Below are 17,426 nucleotides of genomic sequence, written 5' to 3' on the forward strand. Positions count from 1 at the left end.
TGGGTCTAGAGTCACAAGGTCTGAGTTCAAATAAGGGTTCAGATACTTACTAGGAGTAGTAATAAAAGCACCCACACTTCATAGGGTTGTTGTGATCAAATAAGATAATATATGAAAAGCCCTTTGCACAGTGCCTGCTACATCCCTTTCTCCCAATTCCATCTGCCTAACAAAAACTTCTACTTCCCTTTTGATAGAGCTTTCCCTGTTTCTTATCATGCAGTGCTGACTTAAAAGCTACTTAGGAATCAAGGAATTCTGATGAATCTGTTGCTCTCTTTTTCTTTTTTCTTCCTTTTTTTGCTCCCCTGTTTCTTAAAACTCAGTATGTCCATGAAAATCATCATTTTCTCCTTGAAAGCAACTTTTCAATTTCTTTGCCTTTACCATTGACCCCATCATTCTCCCAATCCCCTAAATCAGACATGCACAACTTGTAAACTTTTTCAACCACCAGATGGGTTAAACTAGAGAAAGACTGACAATTGTTGGTTGCCACAAACAGGAGAATATGTAGTGGCAACCCTATATTTTTTGCAAGTCACTTGAAATCCTTTGGGTATGTTGTGCAGGCCTTCCCTAATTTTTACACCTTAGTGTCTTCTTTTATTCCTCATTCTGTTTCATTTCCTCTTAATCTAATTAGTTCTCTAGATTTTTTTTCTGAAACATTTCTTGTACCATCATTCATCTCTAATACCACTGATGCCTTTCTAATACAGTCCCTTTTCACCTCATTTTTAGGTAGGATTTTTGTCTGCTTTTGTGTCTCACATCCCACTTATGTTTTATTAAAAAAGGTGGTTTCATATGGTGGAAAAAGCATGGACCTGAGAATTGGGAGATATAAATTCTACTGATAATTTGCTATATACTTTTGTTGTTATTCAGTCATGTCCAACACTTCATGACCCCATTTGGAATTTTCTTGGCAAAGATACTGGAGTGGTTTGTCATTCCCTTATCCATCTTATTTTACAGATGAGGAATGGAGGTAAACAGGATTAAGTGACTTACCCAAGGTCACCCAGCTAGTAAGTGTCTGAGGCCAGATTTGAACTCAGGAAGATGAATCAGTGCCCAGGCTGGGCACTCTATTCTTAGCTTTCCTAACCTGCATTACCTACTTTGAACAAATCAGTTAATCTCTCTTGGTCTTAGTTTCCACACTGGTAAAATGGAAGGGTTAAACCAGATAATCATTAACAGCTGGATGGCCTAGGCATTGACCTTGAATGGATCCTCTTAAAGTTTTTCTATATCTTGATACTCTGACAATGCCTTTGTTGCTTCTTTGATGAGGAGGATCTATCTCTTTGTGACATTTAATCTACAGCCCCTATTAGAAACCATATGTTTAAGAAGAATGATTATATTCCTACTTAAAAGGCAATAACCAAAAACAGGTCTTGTTTGAATAACATGAATGGACCTCATCTTAGTGTTCCGGAGGGATTTTTTAAAATAGCTTAAACACATGACCAAATGGTACTCTTCTGGTCTCCAAATATCCCTGAACAAGGCAGCTGGCAGGACATTCTGAATGGGATGCATTACTGCCGCAGTAGTAAACAGCCACAGGATGGTTTGTGTGGAGAACTTAGACACAGGCTCTCCAGTAGACAACAAACATTTTCCAGCAGAGAAATTTAAAACAAGACTGAATGTCTTTTGCTCCTTGGCTAACTTTTCTAATGGTAATAAACAAACAAGATAAATAAACAATGCTGAAGTTGGCTTTGGACGCCTGGGAAATAAAGTCACAGGGAGGAAGTCTGAGGTTAAAGGGATGGAAAGGCAATAGAACAGTTAGGAAAAGCAATTTTACATGAAACAGTAGAGCATTAGCTACAAAAAATAGTTTTGCTAACTATGAATATGAGTTTTTCATTAAATCCCATATAACCAGTGGGTGGATTAATTTGCTTCTATAACCAGGTAGCTGGAATTTTTTATATTAAAATATTTTAATGACTAACATTAAGTGTAATTTATCACCACAAATTTAAAGAGAAAAATGGAAAAATGATGAGGCTAAAAGTGTTGCAGGTATCTGTAGATATATAAGGAAGAGATGCATTTAAGTAAAAAAAAAATTCTGTATACCAAAGTCTAGTTTTGCTTTTGACTTTCATTGTGAAATAGTAGGTATATTTCTCCAGGGGCTATAAAATAAACAAAAGAATGCAGACTGCTGTTGTCCTCAAAGGTTGGCAAAATAAGACATATCCCTTGAAAAGCTCTTCACTGACTCTAGGCTACTATGTCACCAATCTTGCTTTTACAAAGCACTCAGGCTGCATGGATGTTTGAACATTCCCAGGCCTCCTGAAGATGGAGGCTAGGTTCATAATTAGAGGCAATGGGAGTGAGACCAGATTAAAACTGTTGCCAGTGGGTAACTATTGCCACAGGAAACCTAAAATCTATGGAAAAAACTCTAAAATCTATGAACAAGTTCAAACAGTGCTACCTTCCATAAAAGCAATTTGCCTACTATGGATGGAATTTGTTGTCTTTCCAGAAGTAATGCATCTTATATTGTGACTTGGAGGGAACTGACTGATAAGATTAAGATTTTTCCCTACATGTCATTGGAAAGAATTTTTCCTATATATATCATCATGGTCAACCTATGTAATTAGTAAAAAACAAATATGTACACTTATAAAACTGTAATAGGATATGAAAGTACTCGCATGATAAAATAACGATAAAGGCAAACCAGAGGGTAGTGGTCAGTATGGAATCTAGAATAAATAGATTTGGAGAGAAATTTTGTCTATCCAAGTCTTAGTAACCCTCCAAGACTCAATGTGTTTTCCTCCTCTTCACAAAGTCTACTTTATTTAGTATTGTCCAGTGAAGAAAGGTACTGTATGAGGATTCAAGTGATAAAAAGGATGTACTCACTTGTATAGCCCAAATGGGTCTACTATAGACTAGATAAAATGTAACTATAATATAACAAACTCTGCTCTGATTCCACACTCACCAAGATGTTTCTGACTGTCCCAACACTGGAAATGAATATGCCTACAAAATAGCTATGAGTGTGTTTCAATGACCAGAGAGAAGGCAAGGTGAGAACAGTGATTCCAAGATAATATTAAGTCAGAAGTAACAGTTTGAAGCTCTGACTGGTTCACTAACTAGTTACATGATCTTAGATAAGTCACTTTATCTCTCTGATCTCTAAGTTCCCTCCCAGTTCTAATTAATGTCCATCCATTGACAAATCAATTTACACCATTACAAATTAATGAATTGGCATGTTAATAAAATATTAATATTTAGTACTTACATATCGCTTTAAGGTTTGCAAAGCACATACGTAATCTCATTTGATCCTCACAAGTGCTATTATTAAACCCTGTTTTACAGATGAAAAAACCAAGGTTGAGAAAGGTTAAATGATTTGCCCAGGGTCATGCAGCTAGTAAGTATCTGAGGCAGAATTTGAACTCAGGCCTTCCTAACTTATAAATAAGTTTTTTTTCATTACTTCTGGTGGCCCAGAACATTTTTGCATTTACATGGACTAGACTCAGTCTTGGTGTCTTATAGAAAATCTCTTTGGCTCATTCCCAAGTTTTCCCCTGGGAACATCAGAATTTAACTCATAGTTAAGTCTCAACAATAAGAGGAAAAGGGCTATCAACTCCCATGAAAGCACTCAGAGTAACATCACTAGATGTAAGGTAGATTTTATGTTACCCAACCAAAAAGACTCATTCCAAGCCTACAAGTTAAAATGGTAACTCTTCCTATTCCAGTGAGTTTCATTCCCTGGTATAAATGGTTCCCTGATGAACATGGTTCCCTTGAACAAATGATTTCCTGGAATGATACTCTGGAAGGAACCAGTGGCTGTGCAGGCTCATTTCCAAGGAATCAGACTCCTGGTTCTCTTTTTCTTGGTTCTCCAGCCTCGTTTTTTAGGGCTAAGACCAAGGTTATATAGCCAAGAGTATAAAATAGTCATGAATCAATCGATCATTTTAAATGAAGTGACAAGGGGGAAGTCTAGGACATGGTGAAGAATTTATACTTGGACTATTGGAAAGGGATCATAAAATTCCTCATTAGTAGGACAAAATGGACCCGGGAGGAAGTCTGAGCATGCCCACTAGATAAGCCTAGTGAGTATGACTCATTCCATCAGAATATGATCACATTGTGGTGAACTGAAAAAAAAAATCAGTGTTCTCCTTCTGTAAAGCTGAGGATCAGACAGACCCTAGACCATGATGAATGAATCAAGGTATAGCAGTATATGAGGTTCATCCTGAAAAGTCCTTCTTTAGTACAATGGCTACCAGAAAAAGCAGCTAGAACATCTTTAGGAGAGTCATCTGCATGGCTGTGCTTTTCCTACAGGGAAAAGGTTACTCCTTGTTAACAATAACTGTTGTCTTTCTCTGTATCTGTAACATTTAGCATGGTGTCTGGCAAATAGTAAGCCCTTAATAAATGCTTATTGACTAACCTTAACCACCAGTGGCCTCCAGAAGTTTCCTCATGAGTAGGAATCACAATGGTTTTTGTATGGCTTCATATAGCAACTACGTGATGCTGGGGAAGAGTGCCGGATTTGGAGTTAGAAAGGCTGCTAGGAAAAGTCCCTTCATCTTTCTCAGTCTCAATTTTCTCCTCTGTAAAGTGAGGATAATTGTAGCACCTACTTCATAGGCTTTGTTTTGAGGACCAAATGAGATAACACATTCAAATGCAAACTTAAAAATACTGCTTAAATGCTAACTATTATTATAGGTGGCCCAACCCTGGTTGAGAAGGCTCTAAAAAAGAAGAGACTATTTTAGGTGCTCTGGAGAGCTACCATATTAGGGTATTTTTTGACCAGTTGTTTTAATTCTTAATCCAAGATAGCTGCCACAAGTAGGAATTCCCTTTCCTTCCTAGTTAAAACTGACATCCCAGGCAGAGTACAGGATATATCTTTTTATGTGGTTGATTTCCTGATTGGTAGCAAGATTCCAACTAGACAGGAAGGAGCTGCTAGCTGGAATGCATTACAACATATTTCCTAGTGGCTAAAAGGAATGATCAAATCAATGGGGATACCCTAGAATGGAATACTATACTCAGGAAAATTTCCAGAAAATAAATCAGCTTTTAGGTCTTGCATCAATTTAATTGTTTTGTAGACTCTTGGCAAGAAAGTCATATACTGTAAACTTAATTACTGTAAAAATCCATTCAAACCAAAAAAGTCTCTAAGAAGCCTAGATAATGAATGAGATGAACAGAACAGGCAGATGAGCCAGAAACACTCTCTGTATCTAGATTTCTTGGGTAAGAATCAATATGTTAGAGTGGAAAGAACACTGAAATGGGACATAGGAGGCCATAGTTCTGGCCCTAGTTTACCCATTAGTTGATTCAATTCAATATCCATTTAAATATTGTTCACTATTACTAGAGATACAAAGATGAAAAATGAAATAGTCCCTCCCATCATTTCTGGGGGGTGGAGATAGGAAGGCATAAAACATGGAAATGGGGAAATACAAGTTAATTTGAGGAGGGAGAAGGCCGTAATAACTAGAGGGGAATAGGAAAGGCTTTATGCGGGACGTTGAGACTTGATGGAAGTATTTGAAGAGGTATAGATGAGGGGAAAGGGTACAAAGAACAGCCTATCTGACCCTGTGGAGATGAGAAACAGAACACTGAATCTGAGGAACAGTTTGGCTGGAATATAGCTTATGCAAAGGGAAATAAATCTTTCATGTTTTTAATCTTTTATTTCATTTTTTTTTTTTTTTTTTGGCGAGGGGGAATGGTTCTTATTTTGGGTGTAGTTAGTTTATTTAACTCTTGGTCTCTCTTATCCCATGGTATTTTTGCATTATATTTGGTGTGTTCTTCTGTTTATCCTTACTTCAAGTCTTAGTTCCTGGATAGAGACTTTGTGGCAAGGTCAGGCTCAGTCCACCTCTTGCACACTTGGATAAGATGGCTAGGACTTTGTTCCTACTGCTGCTTGAATGGCACTACAAGTGACCTACCACATTTCTGGATGGGGTGACTTGATCCTAGGTCCCCTCTCTGCTTTCTTGCTGGCTTCAGGTAGAGAGCCAGTTCTGGAGTTGGGCTTGTGTAGCACCCTCTGCTCTAATCCCTTGCTCCTGTCTCTGTATTCTAATAGTCTAAGAGGCCACATAGGTGCTGCCCTCAGCCCTCTCTTCCATCTCCTCCTTCCACAATCACCAATCAGAAATTGGTCCTTCTCTGTGGCCCTGACAGTCCTTGACAACATGTCAAAGATTGGAGACCTTCTGGTTCAAGTTACCTGGACCTCTACCTTGTCTCTTTCTCCTAGGGCAGTCACTAAATGGAAGCTGGCTTTGTCCCTTGGTGTGGCTCTACTGAGTAGCAGACAGCGTTCAAGCTTCAGATCCTTTGAAGAACCTTGAAGCATCAGGATATCTCTACCTGATTCCTCCTTGAGAAGTCATCTATTAGCTTTGTCTTAATTTAATCCCTTACCCCCAAGGTTCCTCATGACTTCCCTAAAATATGCCATGACCCCCTAGGGTGAAACCTGCCACTGGCTTTTTCACTTTATTGCACTCTCCCACTGTAGCGAGACACCTTTCCTGCTCACCCCTCAAGCTGTCCTAGGCTGGTAATCTGGTTCACTCCTCTAAAACTGACTCTGAGCCATTATTGCAAGGTTGTTTTCAAGGGAATCTGGAAGGGCCTAGACAAGTGAGTGCCTCACCTTACCGACTTGGCTCCAGTAGTCCCTATGCCCATGTTTTCAAGAAATACTCCCTTGATAGCTCAAATTTTCTTGAAAAGAAAAGTGATGTTGATTTGCCTTCACATCTCTTATACCCATCCCCTTCCTTTTCTTTCCTTGCATGGCTATTACTCTAATGCAAAATTTTCCCATCCAGTTCTATTTCGTTGCAATGCTCATTCAAGAAAATCTCATCTCTCCTTGCCATTTTCACAAATTGTGAATTCATTTGGGGAAATCTCCCCTTTTCTTTTCCCTTTCCTTCTTTCCTTAGCTATTTGTAAGGCTGGGCAGCTAGATGGTGCAGTGGATAGAGCACCAGTGCAGGAGTCAGGAGGACCTGAGTTCAAATCTCACCTCAGACACTTGACACTCACTAGCTGTGTGACCTTGGGCAAGTCATTTAACCCCAATTGCCTCATCCTAGGTCATCTCCAGTCATCCTGATGAGTATCTGGTCACTGGATTCAGATGGCTCTGGAGGAGAACTGAGGCTGGTGACCTGCACAGCCCTCCCTCCCTCAAAACAAAGTCAAGTGCAAGTCTTATCATCATTTCTTTGATGGCATGGTCTTCTTTGGGCAACAAAGGATGAACACACACACTAGCTTGTCTCCTGTGGTCACTCTAGTACCCAGGGGCCATGATCCCACTGTCTTCATGCCGCATTTATTAGAGATCAAGCTGTAAAGCTGTCTTCAGGTCCCCCAGGACATTTCTAAACAGAATACCTACAGTCTTTGGGCCATCTTTTTTTGTGCTTTGGACTGGATAGAAGAGATTATTGATGTTTCTCTGATTTTATTGAATCATTACTCCACCTTGCACTCTTCACATTTTTTTGTTGGGGTATTTCTTGAGAGAGCTAAGCTTAACTGATAATTTTCATGTCACTGTTTTGATACTTACTGAAATAAGTCTTGAAAGGTAAGCTGGAGTCAGATTATGGAGAGCTGTAAATGCAATGGTGAGGAGTATGCCTTTTATCTCCATTTCAATAGGGAACTACTGAAGATTTTCAAGCAGTGGGTTACATGGTCAGGCCTGTGATTTAGGAAGATCATTTTGGCAAGTCTATGAAAGATAGACTGGAGAGGAGAGAGTTTAGAAGCAAGGAGACTAATTAGAAGGTTAGTGCAATAGTTTAGCCAAGAGGTGATAAAATTTCACATTAGAGTAATAGCCATGCAAGGAAAGAAAAGGAAGGGGATAGGTATAAGAGATGTGAAGGCAAATCAACATCACTTAGCCACTAATTGGATCCGGAGAATAAAAGAGAAGAGAAATTCAAGGATAACTTCAAGGCTGTGAATGTGTTGGTGCTCTCAAGAGAAATAGGGCAAATAGAGGAAGAGCTAGCTTGCTGCTAATTTGTTGACTCTCAGATGAAGGAACCACTAGTTTATTATGATTCCTAGTCTTCAGGGTTCTATGATTATGTAGAGTGTTAATCAATCTGCTACTTACTCTACAAACACCAAGGAAGGAAAGACAGAGACATCAAAGAGATCAGCTCAGGCGTGGGAGACTGGTAAATACTACCTTTGTCTTGTTCCAAGATGGTGAAGGTTGATGCATACCTAAGACACCCAAAATGTAGATTATGCATTAGGCTTCTGGTCAGACCTAATGTCTTTGGTCCTGGTACTGGAAAGAGTTTTGAGTGGCAAGAAACGAAGTGTCTGTGCAGTTGATGGCTATGTTATTTTCCTCAGATGATTCAGGAGAGCAGAACAGAGAAAGCAATGCCTCCATACATGGCAGTAGTGATTAAGCCTCAAAATCCAGTCCCTGAAAGTGTCTTAAGTTTGAAATGAACAACTAATGGGGCAGAAATCTTGGTATCAGCAGCAGTCTCTACCTCCTGAGCATAGGGTGGGTAAGGAGGACTGTGGTATAATTGTTTTCTCTGCCAGCAAAGACAGGCATAGGACAGAATAGGTTCCATCTTTACACCTGGTTCTCCCCTATTATGACATTAGGGAATGAGTTGAGATGTTTGCTTGGACAGTTCAGGGACTCAGAAAAGAGAAGGTATCACCTCTACACATGTCAGTAGGTTCCAGAGTGAAGAGGATCAGAAAAGCCCCAATTTTACCCCCAAACCTCACTTCTCTGTAGGATGAGTGCCCAATTTCCACAGACCTATCTGTGTATCTTATGCAAGTCACTTAAAATTTATGGGTTTCGGTTGTCTTAATCTGTAAAATAAATGGGCTAGATTTTGTAGTCTAAGGTCTCTGAGGTTTCTTTGAGCTCTATGTAAGGGAGAGGAAATGTGATTAACTGCCCCTATGACATCCCCCACCCAAGTCAGTTTATATAATCACAGACTACAGTCACACATAACAGTGGGTTAAGTTCTCAGAGGGCCAAGAGGTACTTCAGATTTTAGAAAGTAACCCTAGGCTACTCCTATTACTATAGGTCATGAGTCCCCATCCACTGTTTCCTATCAACAGTAGACCTATTGGATTTAAGCAAAGACTTTAAGTAAGATGATATAGTAAGAAAAACTGGTATAAAACATTCTTCTCTCCCTTGCCCAGACAAGGGCAAATTATCACAAATACACCTAGAACCCACAGGAAGAATGTGTTCCAAGTTACAGCACAATTGTAATGTGTACACTGTATACAATCTATAGGATTCATGTATAGCAAAAGATAACTTACAACTCTTGCTCTTACATTTAAGTAAGTCCTTTTTCTATAGAGTCCTCACTAAGTTTCCCTCATAGGCAGCATCTCTGCTCAAATGGGCTCTCAGAGTCTTCTCCTTTCTTGAGTCCATGGTTGGCATACTCTACTTCTTTGAGGGGTCCATAAAGCTGTTTCCTTTCTTATGTCTTTCTGTATCCATGTCTGTCATGGAAAAATGTTTCTGTTCCCAGATAAATATTTTTTAGTGGTCTAACTGCAGAAGGAGGAGATGGTGGAGAGGAGAAAAAAATCCCTTTTCTTCCTTGCTGACCTCTGATTTAGGTTCATGGATCTCCTGCCACAACTTTTCCCCAACTTGCAGACTAGAACTATACAATGATCACACTGGAAATTAAACTTCTGAAATTCATGCAGCTATTTCAAGCCTTCAGTTATGTGGCTAGCTTATTTGCCCTGTTTCCTTCTTGACCCAATCAATGATGTGCCAAAATCACAGGGTAAACATGCATCTTTTTTACACAGCAATGTATCATCATGTGTATTATATTCTAGTCACAGCCATCTCAACATAAAATTCTAATTTCATTCAGTGATTAAGTTGAGCATTTAAGTTGATTAAGTTGAGGAGTGATTAAGTTTAGTCATTTTCAGTCGTATTTGACTCTTGATGACCCCCCCATCTGGGGCATACTTGGCAAGGAGAGTAAAGTTTGCCATTTCCTTCTCTAGCTCATTTTATAGATGAGGAAAATGAGGCAAACAGGGTTAAATGACTTGCCCAGGGTCACACAGCCAGTAAAATGTTTTGAATGATTTGAACTCAGGAAAAGGTTTCCTGACTCCAGGTCTAGCAACCTACCAACTGTGCTTCAGAGAACTCTGAAACTGGAAAAGATATTAGAGACCAGGTACTTCAATTTGTTTTATATTTATCCTCATAACTTAAACTGGTAAAGTCTTTCATAATAACTTCCTATGTGACCTTTTACCAAGTCTCTTAATGTCTCAGAATATCAGTCTCTTTTTCAGTAAAGTGAGGGATTGTATTAGATCATCTCCAAAGTCTAAAATCTCCAAGACCTAAAATTCTATTATTTTAGATAGTGACTCTTAGAGAGATGAGAAGGCTTCCTTGGAATGTCAGCCATCAGATTCAGAGGAAGTGTGGTCAGAAAAGGCATGAAAAGTCTTGCAAGGAAATATTCACAGCTTGCTAATGGCCAGATACTGGTGAAAGAAAACCTTTTAAGAGTTAGACACCAGTGTATAATCACTGATGGGTGAATGCAAGAGCTGCCAGTCAAGAGTAGAGGAACAAAGTAAAAAAAAAACCCAAACCATTCATTTTTGACATGAAAAAATAGAGGGAAGAGAAATGTAGAAATGAAAAGTAGATAAAAGGAGATGAAGAGAAAAGAAGAGAGAAAGGAAACCAGGATCTCTTCTCCAGGAAAGTATCACAGATAATGACATGCCCACGGTCACATAGATATTAACTGGCAAACGTGATTAGAACAGGTCTCATGATTCTAAGTTTGGCACACTTTCCACTACACTATGCAGCTGACTCTCATACAGAGGTAATTTCTTAACCTTTTCACCATTCATCCACTAGAAAGTCACCAAATCTAAGTTCCTTGTTGTTGTCATTTTCAGTTGTATCTGACTCTTTATGACCTCATTCAGAATTTTCTTGGCAAAGATAATAGAGTGGTTTGCCATTTCCTTCTCCAGCTCATTTGAAAGATAAGGAAACTGAGCAAACAGAGTTAAATGACTTGCCCAGGAGCATACAGTTAGTAAGTGTCTGAAGTTAGATTTGAACTCAGGTCCTTCTGACTCTAGACTTAGTACTCTTATCCACTGCACCACCTAATGTTCCTATGATGCCTCAATTTGAACCAAAATGAAAAATGTTAAGATTGACAAGAAAGCATCAAGCTTTGGTATATAACCTATAATTATAGTTATATAATATATCAAAAACTTTCTACTTTGAGTATGAGTCCAGATACATTTCCTCCATAAACAGATACTTAAGAAAAATTCAGCAAAAGGTCTATAACCTTTCAAAAATATATTGGTTTAAGCTATCTAGAAATAGAACATTTTGATTCTAAAACAAAAACTAGGTCAATAAGATAATGGGCCTGATTTAAATGAAAATCACAGTATTTGTAACTAGCTGAAAATGAAATCAATGTTATTGCAGAGAAGGAATATAATTAAATGTATTTTTAAGCAGCAGCTCCCCACCCCAGTCACAGAAATCACAGCACACTCTCCCAGTATTCCTTACACCTCATCATTTTGGAATGCGCTGGCAGGCCACAAGTTGGTCTGAAGAATGTGGAGTTTCCGTAGTACTTTAGAAGATCCCAAATAACACTGGTTAGTCACATTCCTTCATTTTGAGATCATTGTTATCCATTTATAAAGCAGAGAAACGGAAAGAAGTTAGGTGTCTGACAACTTAATTTCTTTACCGCTTGACATAATTGCTAAAAGACTACAAGTACAGGTATAACATACTGCTCTCTGCTCATCTGGAATCAGTGCTGGGATAATTTGGACACATTATGCAATGGGACAGCACAACCTAGCAACTAGGGCAAAGAGTGAGAAGACAGGAATTTTTATTTTGTTTCATTTGTATATATGAAGAGTTCGATTGTGTGCCATTCAACAATCGTTACTTACCCTTTAATCTCACTAAGGATGTTCTGTGTGTATAAATAATGTGTATGTGTATATAATATATATGTATATATACACATATACATGCATGAATGCACACACACATATATAAAATAATCCCCATAATATTGGGGATGCCATTTATATTTTAAGAAGAACTTATAAGTACTTATAAGTATTGTACTTATAAGCACAATAGTACTATATGGTACTAGAATGAATAGCTGAGACATGCTATGGAACCTCATCTCCCAACTGAGAAAGACTCTCCTCTAAGATGGTTTGGGATGGCCTTACAAGGCAAGGCACTGAGTTCTTCTGGGTGTTGTCAGATTTCCCTAAATCAATCAGTCAGCAAGTATTTATTGCATGCCTACTACGTGGCAGGCATTGTGTTAAGTTTTGGGCATAAAGAGAGGCAAAATAATAGAAGAGATAACATGCAAATAACTATGTACAAACAAGATATATGTATGTATATATGTATGTATGTATATATAGGATAAATTGGAGATAATCAACAGTGGGGAAGGCGCAAGTATTAATGGGGATCAGGAAAGGCATCTTGGGACTTTAGCTGACACTTGAAGGGAACCAGGAAAGGCAGGAGGCAGAGATGAGGAAGAAAATCCTTCCAGGCACGAGGGACAAGAAGTGAAAATACTGGAAGTCAGGAGATGGAGAGACTTGTCTGAAGATCAGCAAGGCCAGTGTGGATCACAGAGTACTTAGGGAGAAAGAAGGAGAGAAAGAAGGGAGAAAGAAGGAGGTGGGAGTGCAATTTCCTTACTATATTAAAAATAAAGATAATATACACACATACATGTGTGCATATGAATGTATATGTATGTGTACACACATAAATACTTCTCATATCCCTTAGCTCCAACATATCTATTTGCTAGCCTCACTGTCTTTGTCCTTGAAAGAATGATGATACCCTGCTGTTGAAATATGATAAAAAAAAATCCTAATTTACAAAACAGACAAATTATGGAGTGATTGTCTACACTAATATTACATAGCATTTATAGAACTGTAAGGTTTTCAAAGTACTCTATAAATACTGTCTAGTTTTATCTTCATAACAACCTGGACGGTAGGTGCCATTATTACCTCCATTACCAGGAGAGGAAACTGTGCTGAAAGGATGAGTGACTTGCCACCAGGGTCCAGCTAGGAAGTGTCTAAAGTCACATTTGAACTCTGTTCTTTCTCACTCCAGCTTGACCTCTCTAAATAATGGGTCACATCATTAAGCCTCACTTGATGAATCATTTGTTTAAGTAGTGACCTACTTTGCCACATTCAGTGTTTATTTGTAAACTGTGATCTATTTGATATTTATCTTCAAGAAAAAAAGATAAGATGTAAGTAGTCAGTTAAAGAAAAGAGATATAGATATAGTCTTCCTGAAATTATAATAGGTCTATTTTCAGACTCAGGCAATCTGAGAATTTGTTTTGCTTGAGTATTTTTATTTGTTATAGTTAGTGGGATTCTATTTGGGGACGGGAAGGAGAGTTTGTGGATAGTAGTGATGATATAGAAAAATTAAAGAAAAAAATGAACATTAATGGAACATAAAAACATACAAAGAATGGATGAGACATAGACAAGTGCTAAATCTAGTACTTTAAAAAATTCCCAAAGTAATAGAAGTTCATGACTTCATAATACAATCTGTTTTTTCTATTCATTGTACATTGAAAAGCTCATGTTTAAGTTCATAACAAAAGAACTTTTAAAACATCTATCCATAGGAAAATAGAATTCTATTTACATATACCTGTATAAAGGGTGTCCCAAAAAGTCTTACTGCAGTTTTAAGTTATTAAAGCTTGTATGCTTTGCATATAAGTTTTTATATATTATACACCCTATGTAATCTCATGCAAGTGACATTTCACTGCATTAGTTCTCTTATCTTCATCCTTATTTTTCTAGCACTCAATCTAGTAATTTTGTGATCTTAATGTGTAAAATGAGATATATTTCTGTTATCCCTAACCAATAGCTTGGCCTGCCTTAAATGGATCAGGCAAACTACACCTGTCACCAATGATTGCTGATTTTTAGACAACAAATGTGTTAAGGAAGCTGCCCATTTAGAAGAAAACTGCAGTGAATCTTTTTATAAAGAGAAGAATCCTTTTATCATAATCATTTCTGACTTTCTACCACCATATTTTCTTACCTCCCTCCTCCCCCCCTTTGCTTTGAGCATTATAATAAAAGATATTCCTTAAAAAGCAAGTTACCTGGATACCATAAATTGTTGCTACACACTGCTCCTTTTGCTAGCTACCAAAATACTAGAACATGAACTCCTGCTATTCCAGAAGCAGCTGAAATGAGAAAGAAAAGTAGACTCTTGTTAAAGTTACAATCCAGCTTCAAGACCAGAAAGGATAATTGGATTTATCTTGACATGCTCCACGTCACAAACCTGCTGCTCTTTGGCACTTGACAAAGCCTTCTTAAGTTATCTACACTACATGCAAAGCATGTTGTGTGCTTCAACATAATAAGAGCTGACATTTAAGTTGCGCTTTAAAACTTTACACAGCATTTTAAATCTTGAGGTCCCCAAAGTCTTGGTGCAGTCTTAAGTTACCTTTTGGAACATTCCTGTAGTTTATCTTATTTAAGCATCAACACAACGCTGTGAGGTTGGTTCTACAGGTATTATCATTATATATTGTTGGTCATTTGTTCAGTTGTGTTTGATTCTTTATGACCCCATGGACCACAGCATGCCAGGCCCTTTTATCCTCCATACCTCCCAAAGTCTGTCCAAGCTCATGCTCATTGCTTCCATGACACTATCCATCCATCTCATCCTCTGCTATCTCCCTCTCCTTTTGCCTTCAATCTCTTCCAACACCAAGATCTTTTCTAATGAGTCTAGTCTTATTATGTGGCTAAAGTATTTAAGCTTCAGCTTCAGTATTTGTCTTTCTAGTGAGTAATCTGAATTAATTTCTTAAAGTATTGACTTATTGGATCTCCTTATTGTCCCAGGGACTCTCAAAAGTCTTCACCATCACTGCAATTCAAAATGATCAATTCTGCAGTGCTTGGCTTTCCTTACAGTCCCTTCTTACAGATAAGAAAACTGAGGCCCAGAAAAGTTGAGTAGACAGTTGTAGCTAGTGACAATGACTAGATAAAAATTCTTGTGTCTCTTGACATCAGTTCTATGACTGTTTTCAATACACCGCTCTGCCCTTGCGGATTATTAGCAAACACAAATGGGGTTTTCTCGGAGGAAGGGTATATAGTCACTGTCTTTCACCTCTGACCTTCCATAAGCTCAATTCAAGGATTGTGTTAAGGGTATAAGGAAACAATATAAACCAAACAAGGAAGAAAAAATACAAGCAATTGTCAGGTATTGGGAAAAGGCTCAGAGCAAGTGGTTAGATATCAGCCACTCTCTCCAGCAAGTTTGGTGAGTAACTAGTGAAAAAATAGATCCTTTACAGGGGAAAACAAGATGACAAAAATAAGCTTTTGACAAAGAGAATAAAAGCTAATGTTAGAACAGGCTTGGTGGGGAAAAAAGGCATCAAAGCCATTTTCTCTGTTACAAGATGAATTTGATCTGCAGATGACATAGTAGCATGTTTTACCTTCTCAGTCACCAGGATCCAGCAGAGTAAACTGGTGATTTTAGAGAAAGAGAAAAATTCCTTTGAATCACAAGCATTAGAAGCCCCCACCATTAATGTCAACCCACCCCACATAACTATAATTGGCTCCAGTAGCTATCCTAGCGCTAGATTTTTAGTCAGAGCATCTGGGTTTATCTTCTGGCCGTGCCTTATTGCTTCGAGTACCTCATCTTCAAAATTACGAGGACAGATTAGAAGACCTATAATTTCCCTTTTAGCTCTAAATCTATGATCCTAAAATCTGATTCAACAAGTGAGCAGAGCCAGACCATTACTTAATAAGGTTCTGAAAGGTTCTATAGTCCTCTCACCTAATCATATTAAAAATATATTATATACGTACATATTTATATAGATATAGATATACATATACATATATATGTATGCTTAAATCACTGGCAAATGTCTAGCAGAAAACTTTGAGGGAAGTGACTATGGATATCATCCTCAAATCCAAGTCAGATCAAATATTAAGTGGCTACCACTTTGTGTTAAGCACTGGAGATACAAAGGCAAGAAAAAAAGGCTTTGCTTTCAAAGAGCTTATAATAAGTAGATTATAGTGGAGATAATATGAAAATATGATTGTAGTGGAGATAATATGAAAACAGCTATGTACAAATGAGATATACACAGAATAAACTGGAAATCATGACAAAGGGAAGACACTGGCATAAAGAGGATAGGATTTTAGTTGAGACTTAAAGGAAGCAAGGGAAACCAGGAAATATAGACAAGAAAGGAGAGAATTTGGGGGATAGGGGACAGCAAGTAAAAATTCATAGAATCAAGAGATGGGGTGCCTTGTGTGAGGAACATCAGTGTCATTTGATGGTTGAACATGTGAAGGGCAGTAAATTGTGAGAAGACTGGAAAGGAAGGAAGGGGTCAAGTTGTGAAGGGTTTTGAAAACCAAACAGAATTTTATATTTAATCCCCCAAGTAACAGGAAATCAGTAAGAGTTCACTGAATGGGGTGGGGGATGGGGGAGACAAACACAAACACTAGGTATGGATTTGTTAAGTTGTTTTTAAAAGATGAAAGAGAAGAAAAAGTGAAAAGAAGCCACTGGAAGAAATGGTGAAGAAGGGAAAAAAGAACCTTGAGTCATTTTCCAGTTGTGTCCAAGTCTTCATGACCCTATTTGAGGTTTTCTTGGCAAATAGTGTAGTGCTTTGTCATTTCCTTCGCAGCTCATTTTATCGATGAGGAAACTGAGGCCAACATGGTTGAGTGACTTGCCCAGAATCACACATTAGAAGAACTAGACAAGAAAGAATCTGAAATAATCATACTCAATAATCCAATATTGAATAAACCTAGGGAAAAGCTCACTATTTGATCAGAACTGCTGGGAAAACTAGAAAGCAATCTACAAGAAATTGAATTTGGCAAGCATCTTAGCCCATATTTCACAATAAATTCAGAATGGATATATGAGCTGATAATTCAAGATCATACCATAAAAAAAATCAGAAGAGATGAGTAGGGAACTAATTTTTAACCAAACAAGGGGTAAAGACAATTGCAAAAGATAAAAGAGATGATTTTGACTACATGAAATTGAACAGCTTTTACATAAACAACATGAATGCATTTCAGACATGAAGGAAGTAATC

At 37.9% G+C, this 17,426-nt stretch overlaps 1 protein-coding gene across 6 annotated transcripts in view; it reads right to left on the reverse strand.

Moving 5' to 3' along the window:
- Positions 1-17,426, reverse strand: part of SAMD4A (sterile alpha motif domain containing 4A) — a 295,052-nt gene that overhangs the window by 204,475 nt on the left and 73,151 nt on the right. Inside the window, exon 1 of one of the 6 annotated variants that reach the window (XM_072629817.1) lies at positions 14,391-14,499. The exons of the other annotated variants lie outside the window; for them this stretch is intronic. The gene's annotated coding sequence lies outside the window, so the exon portion shown is untranslated. Of the gene's footprint in view, positions 1-14,390; positions 14,500-17,426 lie in introns of those variants that run through there. 6 annotated transcript variants of the gene reach the window in all.

This window comes from Notamacropus eugenii, chromosome 1 (assembly GCF_028372415.1).
Source record: "Notamacropus eugenii isolate mMacEug1 chromosome 1, mMacEug1.pri_v2, whole genome shotgun sequence".
Classification (NCBI taxonomy): domain Eukaryota; kingdom Metazoa; phylum Chordata; class Mammalia; order Diprotodontia; family Macropodidae; genus Notamacropus; species Notamacropus eugenii.